Raw genomic sequence first — 11,680 nt, forward strand, 5'->3', positions numbered from 1 at the left:
CACAGGGCAGGCGCCACTACTGAGAAGGCCCTCTACCTCGTTGCCTGTAACCTCACTTCTTGCAGTGAGGGAACCGCCAGAAGGCCTTTGGCGCTGGACCTCAGTGTCCGGGCTGAACAATGGGGGTGGAGATGCTCCTTCAGGACAGACCCTGTGGCAGCAGAAGAGAACAGGGAACTCCAGAGGAACTGGTGGGATGTTGTTGCTGCTGCCCCCTGGGGTGTTTGCTTCACTCTGCTTAATGGTAGGACCAGCTCTCAAAACAAAGACTTTAACAAAAGTTGAAGTACTTTTGAGTCTAAGTACTTCAGCAGCACAAGGCTTTTTACATGTCTAAATGAGTTCGGTGAGATTTATTTCCAGGTAAGTGTGCACAGGATTGCAGCCAAAGAGAAGACGTTTCCATCAACAGGAGATGTTTGTCTTTGGCTCCCACAAAAATGTGTTCTTGTCCCATTACAAATCCCACACAGGCCTATTAAACATACTGCCATCTAGCAAGCAGAAATTAAAAGCACTGTGTTACAAGGAGAGAGCACTTTCTTTGAACAGTCAGGATCCACTGATTAGCTGGGCTATTTTTTATCTGTACATCAAGCTTTTAAATGTGTGATTTATGCCATCTTAAATAAAAACATTAGGTGAGTAAGCTATAGATAGTATCCAGGACTGTTTCTATTCCTCAAGTACAGAAAACTTGCTACTGCAGGCAATTCAGAATATGAATAACTTTAGGTTCCTAAACATAACAAAAAGCAGTCTTCCAGTCCTAAAGGTTCTGAAAATTACCTGCACATTTTTCAAGGCTGGAGAACACATCAGAAATGTAGGGGGATTTTGAATAGGATTTCTAGTGTTGCAGTTACCTGATTGGGACTTGGCAGTCAAACCACTGACTATATGCCTGTTCCCCAAACACACTGGGATCCAATTCCCATTTGCCTATGCAGAGCAGAAGTTCCAGTTGCCCCCCACATATAATACAGAGAAAGAAAGCACTAAAAGAGGATGCCTAGTGTTCACCTCTTAAGAGGTTTGCCTTTGCATCCCAGAGAAAGAGAAGCTTGTTCAGAGTAGTAGAGGATCTAAGGGTGTCACACTTATTGTGTGATTTTGGATTTTGCAAAGAAAAATAATGGGGTACAACTAGAACTGAGAGAAGCAAAAGAAGGAAGATTTTGGCCTCCAAGTGGTTCTAAAAATCAAACGGTGGGCTTGTAAAATACCAAGAAACATACTCCAGTGCATTTGGTTCAAAACTACCTTCAAGGGCACTGATTGCAAGTTAGGTTCTCTTCTCAAGCCAATACGATCTTTATTTTCAATCAGTGTTCCTGAAGAAGGTTGTTTTCAATCAAAACACATTTTCTTTTTCCCCCCTTTTTTACAAATACTGCCTTTTATAATGGTCACTTCCATACAACCTGTTTATTGAACTTTCATCTTGATTTGTTTGTGGAAAATTAGATGAAGTTGTGTCAAGCAAGTGTTATCCACACTTTTCATTGCATTTTCCTATACTTTCCTTATTGCAAAAAGCACAATATTTGGGGGGAAGTGGGCTTGTTTCACAAGAGCTCCAAATCAGCTCTAATTAAGCAGCCTGGGGGGGGGGTGTATAACGGGGTCACCAACCAGCACCCTCAGGTGCTATAGCACCCATGAAGTGTGTTGTATGTGTGATCTCCATAATCAGGACCGGCAGGACATAGCTGATTTCCCATGGTAAGCACAAGGTTGTCAAGAGGTAGCTGTTGCCCTTTTAAAGCCATCCAGTTTGTTGGCCATTACTGCCTCTTTGTTGGCCATCACTGCAAGTTCCATAGTTTTAAATGTAAAGATGTGCTTTCTTTTTGTCTCTCCTGAATCTTCCAACATTGGAAGGCCCTGAATTCTAGTACAGTGGTACCTTGGTTCTCAAACAAAATCCATTCCAGAAGCCCATTCATCTTCCAAAACATTTGAAAACCAAGGCACAGCTTCCCATTGCTTGCAAGAGCTTCTTGCACTCAATGGAAGCTGAGGTTCAGGTTCCAAAAAAAGTTTGAAGCATTTACTTCCGGGTTTTTGGTGTTCAAGAAACAAAACGTACGACAACAGAGGCATTTGGGAACCGAGGTTCCACTGTATTATGAGAGAGAGATCTGGTTGACCCGTGTGGGAGCAGGATGCTGAACTGATGGGCCTTTGGTCTGATCCAGTTGGGCTCTTTTGCGATGCAGTTTGAAGACTAAGGGAGGGGCCTAGTTGAAAATAGCACAGACGGTTCTCACACTGCAAAGCTCAGATGAGCTGAGAAAGCGAACAGAAGTCAAAGGCTGCACACTGCCATTGCCATGGCTGGTTGACCACTGGGAGTGGTGGCCTGGCCTGGTTTCCAAAACCATGTGAGAGTTTTAACAGCTTCTATCCTACCCACGGAAACACCCTAACTGAAGTCAAGGCTGCAGCTAAGTTCGCAAGGGGCTGTGCTTAGGTGTTATGCCTCTGGCTACCCATTGTGTAACTGTTTTGTTTAGGGCAGGACACCGTTGTTAGGCAAAACCTGCACGACAGTCAGCAACTGAGGCTGAGGCAGAGGGAGATGAGGACACAGACCTCTCCATCAGGTCAGCTAGGACCAATGGAGGCTGTTCCATTTGGGCAAATGGGGCTCTGCGTTCAGTCTGCCTCCACCTGCCTGCCTGCCTGCCTTTACACTTGCATCTAGTCCAGGGGGTGGCCCAGCCTATCAGCTTCCTCTTCCTCAGTGTTGCCCCCTGTAGAACTCAACAGGGAGGTGGATGGGGACAAAACTAGAAAGAGCTGGCTCTGCTTAACCTTGGCACTGACTTCACCTGCTGTTAGGCTCCCTGTCTCCTGACCCACTAGTCCAAATGGTGACCAACCACCAATCGATAGGACTTATTACCATTTGGCTGCTCACTTAGAACTGTCTGCTCCTGGGCCGTTTGACCAAGTCATTCTGCAAGTAGAACATTTTTGGGTACCTGAATGTTCTGGTTTTCCTCTTCCCTCCTCACCCTCTATTTCTCTTCTGCTGTTGTGAACCTGAGGGCAGGGCATGTGTCATAATTTGCTCTTTCTGCCTGGAAAAAATGATTGTGCCTGGCAAACTTTTATGTTTCTCCTTCACAAACAACCTAATAAAAGAGTGCAGCACGTTTTATAGCCGTTCCCTTCTAAATGAGCACCCAAGAACCAGAGGACTGGAACATTGACCAGAGGCGTTGGGAGTCTTTGTGATAGTGGCTGATGTCAGCAAGGAACAAAATGCACATTGGCTCATTCTTCTGTTCCCACAGTCAGGCAGAGGCTGAGCTGATGTGGCCAGAACTCCCAGTTCTGTGACCTCCTCAATTCCAGCTAATGGGATTCAGCTCAAGCTTCAAGTCTGATGGTGTCGCATGAAGGCAGCTGAACAATTCCCAACTGTGGCTCTCTACTACTCTGGGACTTACAACACAACTTCTTCTTTCTCCTTGCCTTCTCAGCCATGAAAGGGAAGAAGCTGCCTGCCCTCCTAGCCAGGCCTCCAAGCAGTTGTGGGAGCAGGGCAGGTCGTTTGCGTGACACACACCATCAGGAATCCAGGGGCTCTTGCACCGGGAGACCAAAAGGGACCAGAGATATCTGTTTGGCCCCCATAGAAGGGATCTCCATGGTGTCAGGGAACATCTAGATCAAAGCATTGCTGCTGCTGCTTCCACCGTGGCCTCGCCTCTTGGACTGTGGGGGAGGGAAGCAGGCAGTAAGCTGGGGATGGGGTGGGAGAGGTCAATGGACGGTACAAGCCGTCACTGCCTTTCACATGCGGTATTGTTTCACTCTGAATGGAGAGGATGCCAAGAACAGAACAAACAGGCTGCACAACAGAGGAGAGGAGAAATGTTTTCGGCTGTAGTGAAAGCAAAGGCGTCTCCACGGCAGCAGGCCCTGTGCAGCTAGCAACCGGGCAGGGCTGAGCCAATCCGCCCCAGCCCATCAGCTGCATCCCAGGGTCCCAGAGGTGTCACCTATGACTCTCAGCAGGAAGGGAAAGCAGGCATTCCCCATGCAAAAGGGCTCCCTTGGGAAATGACTCTCCAAGCTCATTCCCAGCTTAGAAAAGGGTTGGCTCTGACCCTTAGGTGAACTCCCTAAGGCAGATCCATCTCTGCAGGACTGAAGGTTTTCTAATTGCCTAGTTCTGAGCGGGGCTGTAGGGTCTCCTGTGAACCCCCACCATCAGATTAAGAAGCGATGCAAACCAACTCCATGTTGCGTGTTTAGCTTCATGTCATTTATACCAGTTACTGTATATCATCCATTTAGAGCAAAAGAGGAAGAGTTTTCCTAAAGATTGAAGTCGGGTTGGAGAGTCAGAGAGGAAGTTTTCACCAAGTGAGGCAAAGGGGAGCTACGCTAATGCCCCTTTCATTTGGACTGCCCACATCAACCAGCTTTCTGAGCTTTTCACTAGTTGCTGCCAAAAATACGTCTAAAGATGCGGACTAGTCACTTGCTTTTGAATAAATAAAAGTTGAGAGGATCAGGTTGCCAACTTTAGCACTAGAAATCCACAAAGACACAGACTCTCCAAGGCATTTGCCATGTGATTGGCAGACAGCAGCAACTTTGTTTAACCATTTTTGAGGTTCAAGTCACTGTTCACCCCTCTCAGACCCTGATTTTTCAAACGTGGAAGGAGTGACAGGTAAATAAAGGATGCTGAGATTCTCAAATCAGCAAGACCTATGGTTCTTGTTTTACAGAGAGCAATTTAAAGGTCTATAAGTTGGCAGCATCCTATTTGAAAGAGTGCTCTGTTTCAGGAGTGGGGGACCTGTGGCCCTCCAGATATTGTCGGATTCTATGTCTCATCAGCCTCAGGCAGCCAGGAAAATGGTCAGGGATGATGTGAGCTGTAGGCCAACAATATTGGGAGTGCACCATGTTCCCACCCCTGTTCTATTTGAAGGGCTGTCCAGCCCATCTCCAGTTTAAAGATGAACAACCCTATGAAGGGAGACCAGGCATCCTTGAAGGTGCCCATCAAAAGTTAGCACCTTAGACAGCTATCTGTGCTGCCACACAGGTCACCTGGTCACAGTCTTCTCCCACTGTGGTGAGATGTGTTGCATTTGTCTTTAAAATGGTGACCTTTAATATATATATATATATATATATATATATATATATATATATATATATGCATCTATACATATAAATTAGCATGTGCACATTTTATGCAAATCCATGCTCCCTTTTGTGACACTATATTCCCTCTTTTTTGGGCAGTGCATAAAGGTCCACCTTCCTTGCTGCACCTACCAGAATGAACCTCCCACACCTCTCCTGCCTGGAAAGAACTGGTTGTGCAAGTCTAGGGAAGATTTGCTAGCTGCCCAGAGACCTTAGTAAATGCAGCCTTATGTAAACCACCCATCCAGGACTCAGATTCTGTACCCTAACTCAGTAGTGCAATCAAGTCCATACTTTCAAGCAGAAGTCCAGAGTCCCACTCCACACCAGAAGGAGCAAGAGGGTTGGGCAGACACAGTAAGGCTTGCACACCACATTTTGGAATAATACACATTACAGAGCCCCCTTGTAAGAACATAGAATCTTAAACCCGAAGTTACCTAACTGCGCCTCTATCCTAACTGCACACCCACATATCATCAGAGGCAGCCCCCATATCCCTCAAGCTTGCCTCCTCCCAAACTGGTGGGTAGCTAAGCCAAACCCACTTTCAGGGAGCTGGGCAGATCTTCCACTCCTGTCCTTGGCTGACAGTATAGCACTCTAAAGCAAAGCTACAAACCAATTTCCTTAATTAGATTTCCCAGCAATGCCTTGGGCTTTGAGCCAGCCTGCGTTGATCGATCTGTTGGCAGGGGAGGCCGGAAACAGCCAGATCTTAGGAGCTGCACTCAAAAGGTAGCACATACTGATGATCAGATCAACAACCATGGCAGCATAGCTGGCTGGGGCTGATGGGAGCTGTAGCCCAGACATCCGGAGGGCACCTGGTTGACAAAGGCTGATCCATGGGGTGCACATCAGTCCTTCCACACCCTGTTCTCTGGTGCTTGGCGTCGTGTGGCCAAGTCACTCCCTTCCTCCTGGCTTGCTCAGCACAAAATCTAAGAGAGGTCTGCAGTCCTTGGGTGTGGTCTGTCAGCTAGCATCATGTTATATCTGGGCTAATGGAGATTCTATTATTATGCAGCTCTGATCCTATTTATCACACTGGAACACCACGACTTTTGTTTCAGCAGCAGCAAAGGGAGGCTAATGCCAGAAGCCATCTGGAGAGCCCTGCAACATTTGTGGGATGGAAATAGGGCCATGCTTGTAAACACCCTGCTTCTCATGCCGGGGATCGCTTTGCAGGCTCACCCCACCCACTGCTGCTACACCTTGTCAAAGGACTCCTCGCTGTATGTCCTTGCTCTTTGCAGTGGTCCCTCCTGCACAGATTTAAAAGAGGGGAGATTTTTCTGTGCATGGGTTTTCAAGGGAACAAAACACTATCAGAGCAGCTGAAATGCATCCTGTTTGTATGGATCCACAACTGCATAACATTGCAAGCAAGGCCAGCTCTATCATTAGGCAAAGTGAGGCAATGGCCTGAGGTTACAGATGCTGGGGGCAGCAGACCCCTTGGTGTTCCTCTTAAGCTGTGTATGTTACATGGCCTGTCCTACCCCCAGCCCCCCCCCCCACTCTGCAACTAGCCTGCTGCCACAGATGTAGCGGAGGGTGCTATCTCATCTTCGGTGGTGAAGTTGTACGTGTCTTGCATTGCAGATCCTGGACTGAGCAGGTGTTAGACTAAATGACACTGAAGTTGTGTTCTCACTCAATGATTCAGAATCTAAGTGTTTTGCAGGATTGCAGCCTTAACATCTATAGCCCTTTGGGAGAGCCTGCAACTTAAATAATGGCAAATTTAGCAATTCACAATGAGAAAATTGGAACAAGGAGCCACTAAGGAAACAAAAATAAGGACAGGGGACAGAAAACGGACTTTTACCTGAGTAAATAGGGACCTTTGGAATTTACAAGCCTGTAAACAACATTTAATCTCTTTTTCTGGAAGCACTTCCCCCTTTTTAATATAGGTATGGATTTCTCCATAGCATTTTAGCCCCCTCTTGAAACAACAATCTCCCAGAGCAACTTGCATAAGATGTATGAAAAATGAATAGTATTATGAATAATGTATAACTAAATTAGTAAAAACAGGCCATTTAGAGACAGTCGGTGACAGCTGGCTCCCTGTTCCTCTCTAGATCACAGGGCAGCTGGTTTTAGAACTGGTTGAAATTATTCAATGGTAAAGGAAGGGCATTCTGCACATGCTCAGATGCTTTCTCTGGCATTCAAGTAAGTTCTGCTCGTAGTGCCAGTAGGGAACCTTATTTTGCAGGGGAGGGAAGACATGAATTTGTGCAGGAAGCCCAGAGGGAGATGATTATTACACAGCACACCTTCTATAACACCAGTTGCTACAAAACACTAGCCCTGTCTACTGGGCTCTTATGCAATATATATACCTGGTATCCACAGCAACTCCACATGCAACATTGCAACATATATGGGGGAAGAGCTGCACCCCACCACCAGGAGGCAACATAACATTGCTTGGCTAAACCTAGTCATTACCTGAAGCCAGGTTCACCGTCGTGATGGAATGGTGAAAAGGGAGTGGTACAGAAGCAGCATCTTCCTGCAACCATAGCTGAGCATGCAGTTCCCTTCAACACACAGTGGTATCATTCCTTTTATTTCCAATGTTCAGGCTACGAGTGCTGTTGCTTAAATTGCCAAAACAGCACTGCCCATGTAGAAGAGAGAGCTGGTAGCAGACTTGGGAGAGAATCCCAAGATATGCACAAATAAGCTGGTGAAAAACCCAGAACACAAAATGATGGCTGACTGTTGGAGAGGAAATGGGGAGGAAGTAGTGGTGATTATGGTTGGAATTCTGAACGGGAAACACTCTGTCCTACAAGAATTTCTTGGCAACCCCACTTGTGAATTCAGCTCAGAAAAGAATCAGTGCAGTACAGTGGTTAGTTTCAACCCAGGAGTAGCAGCTCACTGAGTGACTTTGGAGCAGTCACCATCTCTCAGTCTAATTCTGAGGATAAAAATGAAAGTGGAAAGGAGCCATGATGGCTGCCTTGAACTCCTCAGCAGGAAAAGGATAGGGGTGCACTGATTAGGGTGGCAAACTTACACATCACAAAGAAAGAGGAAATGCATCACACACACAAAAAGAGGATGAAAGGAGAAACAGAATTGCATGTGCTATTTTAGACATGTAAATTGAAAAATAATTAGTATAATACTGTACCTCTCACCACCATAGAGATTGTGACTAGGGAACCTACATGCTGTGTGCTGTCCAGACACTAAATATGGATGGGCAAATTCAAGGCCCCTGATCTCCCTTCTTAGGATTCATCTTTAAACTAAACATGGGAATTAAGGGCAGAATAAAGAGACTTCTACTTCCTTTTCAGCCTTTAAAAAAAATGGCCATGGAGTTCCCAAGGCTGTTCCACATTTAAATGTTCATTACTCAACAACTTGCTGCAGTTTCCATTAAGCTCAGTTGCCCCGTGGAGACCTACAATTGTGCCTGTGTAGTGGGGTGGATGGTCTTGAAAGGCCACGGGAGCAAGTAACTGCCAATATCTTCCTAAGGATGGCAGGAGGCCAGCAGGTAGTTTCTGCAAGCACCCACAACAGCCAAAGAGGGAGCATAAGCCCGGTTTAAGTGTCACGGAAGAGAGTCACTGGAGCCAAGGTGGAGGGGGGCACCCTAGGGAGATCTGAAAGGAAATGAGCCGATACAAGTTAGACGGCAGGCATCCTGCAACCTTGTGGGGCAGCTGCTGGATTCCTCTTGGCAGCTGAGCACAGCAGGGGGAAGGAAATGAGACACTGAGCTGACTGGCTGAGAGCAACTGCTCTCCAGGGGCAAGCCAAGGGCACACAGCAGGAGGGCAACCAGCAAACTCTAGCTAGGCCCCTGGCTTTCAGTGGGCACTTGCCCTGCTGTTTCATCCACACAGCACATTTTACAGGCTTCAAACAAGCTCTCTTTCCCCTTGATGCAAGGGATAGGACACCTCACTCCCATTGCGCTCATCTGCTTTGCTCAGCACGGCTAAGCCTGCTGCAGTGTGAAGCCTTTGTGAAGCTGGTGCCTTCCATGTTTTGAACTACAACTACAGTGGCTGTGCAGTCCAAAACATCTGGAGGCACCAGCTTCGCAAAGGCTGCCCTGTAGCGATGTTGGCAGAAATGTAGGTGCTGCCACCACCTCCAGCATCAGAACAATGAGAGGAAGGGCACAGCCTCAAATGGATTTCTCCAAAGGAAGGGGGAGAGGAGGAATTTGGAGAAGTCGTAACACACTGAAAGGTGGACGGGAAACCATCTCTGCTCTAGTCTTGGCTGTAGATGTTCCCATGAAGCCACCTGCACACAGCACATCTCAGGGAGAGATTGGCCAAGCAATCCACACCCTACACAATCTGGCAGCAGCAACATGCATAGTTTTTCATTCCAAAGCCAGAAAGGACCACTTGCTTTTGTCTTAAATGTCTTCCAGATGCCTCTTAGGCGATTAGAGAAAGGGAAGAGTGCTGTGTCTGTCAGGTTTAATACATCAAGCAACCCAGCGCACAGCAGCAGCAGATGCAAGTACAGTATAGTTTAGGGCTCTGGTGCACTTCTGTTCAGAGTCTGCCCTCTAGAGGCCATTAGAGGTTTCATTTTGTAAGAGCCAACAATGCACAACTAGATCTGACAGTGGGAGATTGTGAGGGAAAGGGAATCTGGCTGGGACTAAGGTATTGTAGGAGGAGGTTAAAAGTTCCCTTCCCTTCCATTTTCCAGATTAAAATCATCACCCAAATCACTTTAAAGCTGCTGTTTGGTCCCTAGAGACCACCTGATTAGAGAGCATGTAGTACTGGTAAAGATTACTCTAGATTCGTAATCCCTCAGTTTTGACTGCTGCAAGTATTGGCTGCTGTAGGATTTACAAGCTTGCTCTGTAGATTACTTTAATTTGCAGATTTTGAAGACTGGTTATTCTTCAACACATCTAGAACCAGGACTTAGGTTGGATGTTGTATTATGAGTCATTTCTAATATGCTGAACATATAAAGATGCCTTATACCAACACAGACAATTAATCCATCTAGCTCAGCACTAACTCTGACTGGCAGTTCTCCAGAAACTCAGGCAAAGCAGAATCACTCCCATCCCTGACATTGATATCCTTTTATTCAAGATGCCAGGAATTGACGCCCAAGAGCTTGTGAATTGAAACAAATGTGTTCTCCTACTTGAGCTGTCCTTTCAGAAGACAAATCTGATTTTATTTCTACTGATAATGATTCCCAAATGTTCTCAGAAGAGATCAAATCAGATTTGTCCTCTGAGTATTTAACCAGTTGAAAAGTGCAGTTATTTGAAGAGGTACTGAAGGGCTGACTGCACCCCCGCCCAAAAAAAGGTTACAACATTTTCAGAGCGGAGGGATGCTGCATTCAGGATCCAACCGAATCTGCACTGAAACATTTTGGGCCTCTAAAGAGGTAAAACTGCTGCTCATCCTCACCAAAGGCACAAAAGTCAGGGTGGTGTTGGAGAAAAATATTTAGCAAAGAGCATAGAAATTTTTTTTATTGTAAACAGAGCTGATCAAGGAGCCCGAGAATATTGCTGCGTGAACATCAGAAGCTGCTTTGCAAGAGGCCAACCTATTCATCAGTCTAGACCAGTGTTGTCTTCCCTGGCTGGCAGTGGTTCTCCAGGGTCGCAGGCACAGTCTCACGCACTGTTTACCTGTGCCTTTATAAACTAAAGATGCCAGGGATGGAACACGAGACTTCGAGGGCAGAAGTGGGGAAACTGCAGCCCACCACCTGGAAGGGATGACAGGTTCCCCGCCCTGCTCGAGCTGCAGAGCATGTGCTCCATCACATGATCCCTCTCCATAGCAAGCAGTGAAACACTGAGGAGGTTCACAAGCACCCAGGAGCCTCGTCCTAGGGCCTTATCTCCTTGCACACATTGCAAAGAGCCTTATTTTCCCCAGACAGCATTTTCAAGGGAAGCTACCCACTCAAAGTCCCTGGTTCTGGCCCTTGGCCATCGATGCAAGTCCTCCACTGTGAGGCCAGTGAATCTGCATTACAAGGCAAGAATAAGCCATCACAGAAAGAGAAAACCCTTTCAGACAGAGAGATAGAAAAACAGGGAGCAGTTTCCAGAGGAGAGTGTAATCCATGCTACTGTAGGACGAGTGACTTTCCCACCCTGCCCCTTCCACTGTTGTGGTAGCTGCTTTTGGCACCCCATAGGAATATGCTGCGTTAAGCAAAGGGCACAGGCTTGCTTCTGTGGGATCTGTAAGAGAGTTGAAATAAGAATCCAACCACCTATAAGGCTTAGCCTTAAACCTTCAAACCTCCTGGTACCCTTCAGTGCGGAAAGACTGTTGCCCAGGAGCAGATTTCTACAATTCCGTTGGCCTTCAAAGGCAAAATGACTTCCCTGCAAAAGCTACAAAGATGATAGAATAAGCCCTCTCCCCCATCCACAAAAGGCAGGTTAACAAGGAGCCATGACCAGCCAGCTCCAGAGAGCAAGACAGATGACTCAAGA

This window comes from Podarcis pityusensis (genome assembly GCF_964106645.2).
Source record: "Podarcis pityusensis genome assembly, chromosome: 8".
Lineage (NCBI taxonomy): Eukaryota > Metazoa > Chordata > Lepidosauria > Squamata > Lacertidae > Podarcis > Podarcis pityusensis.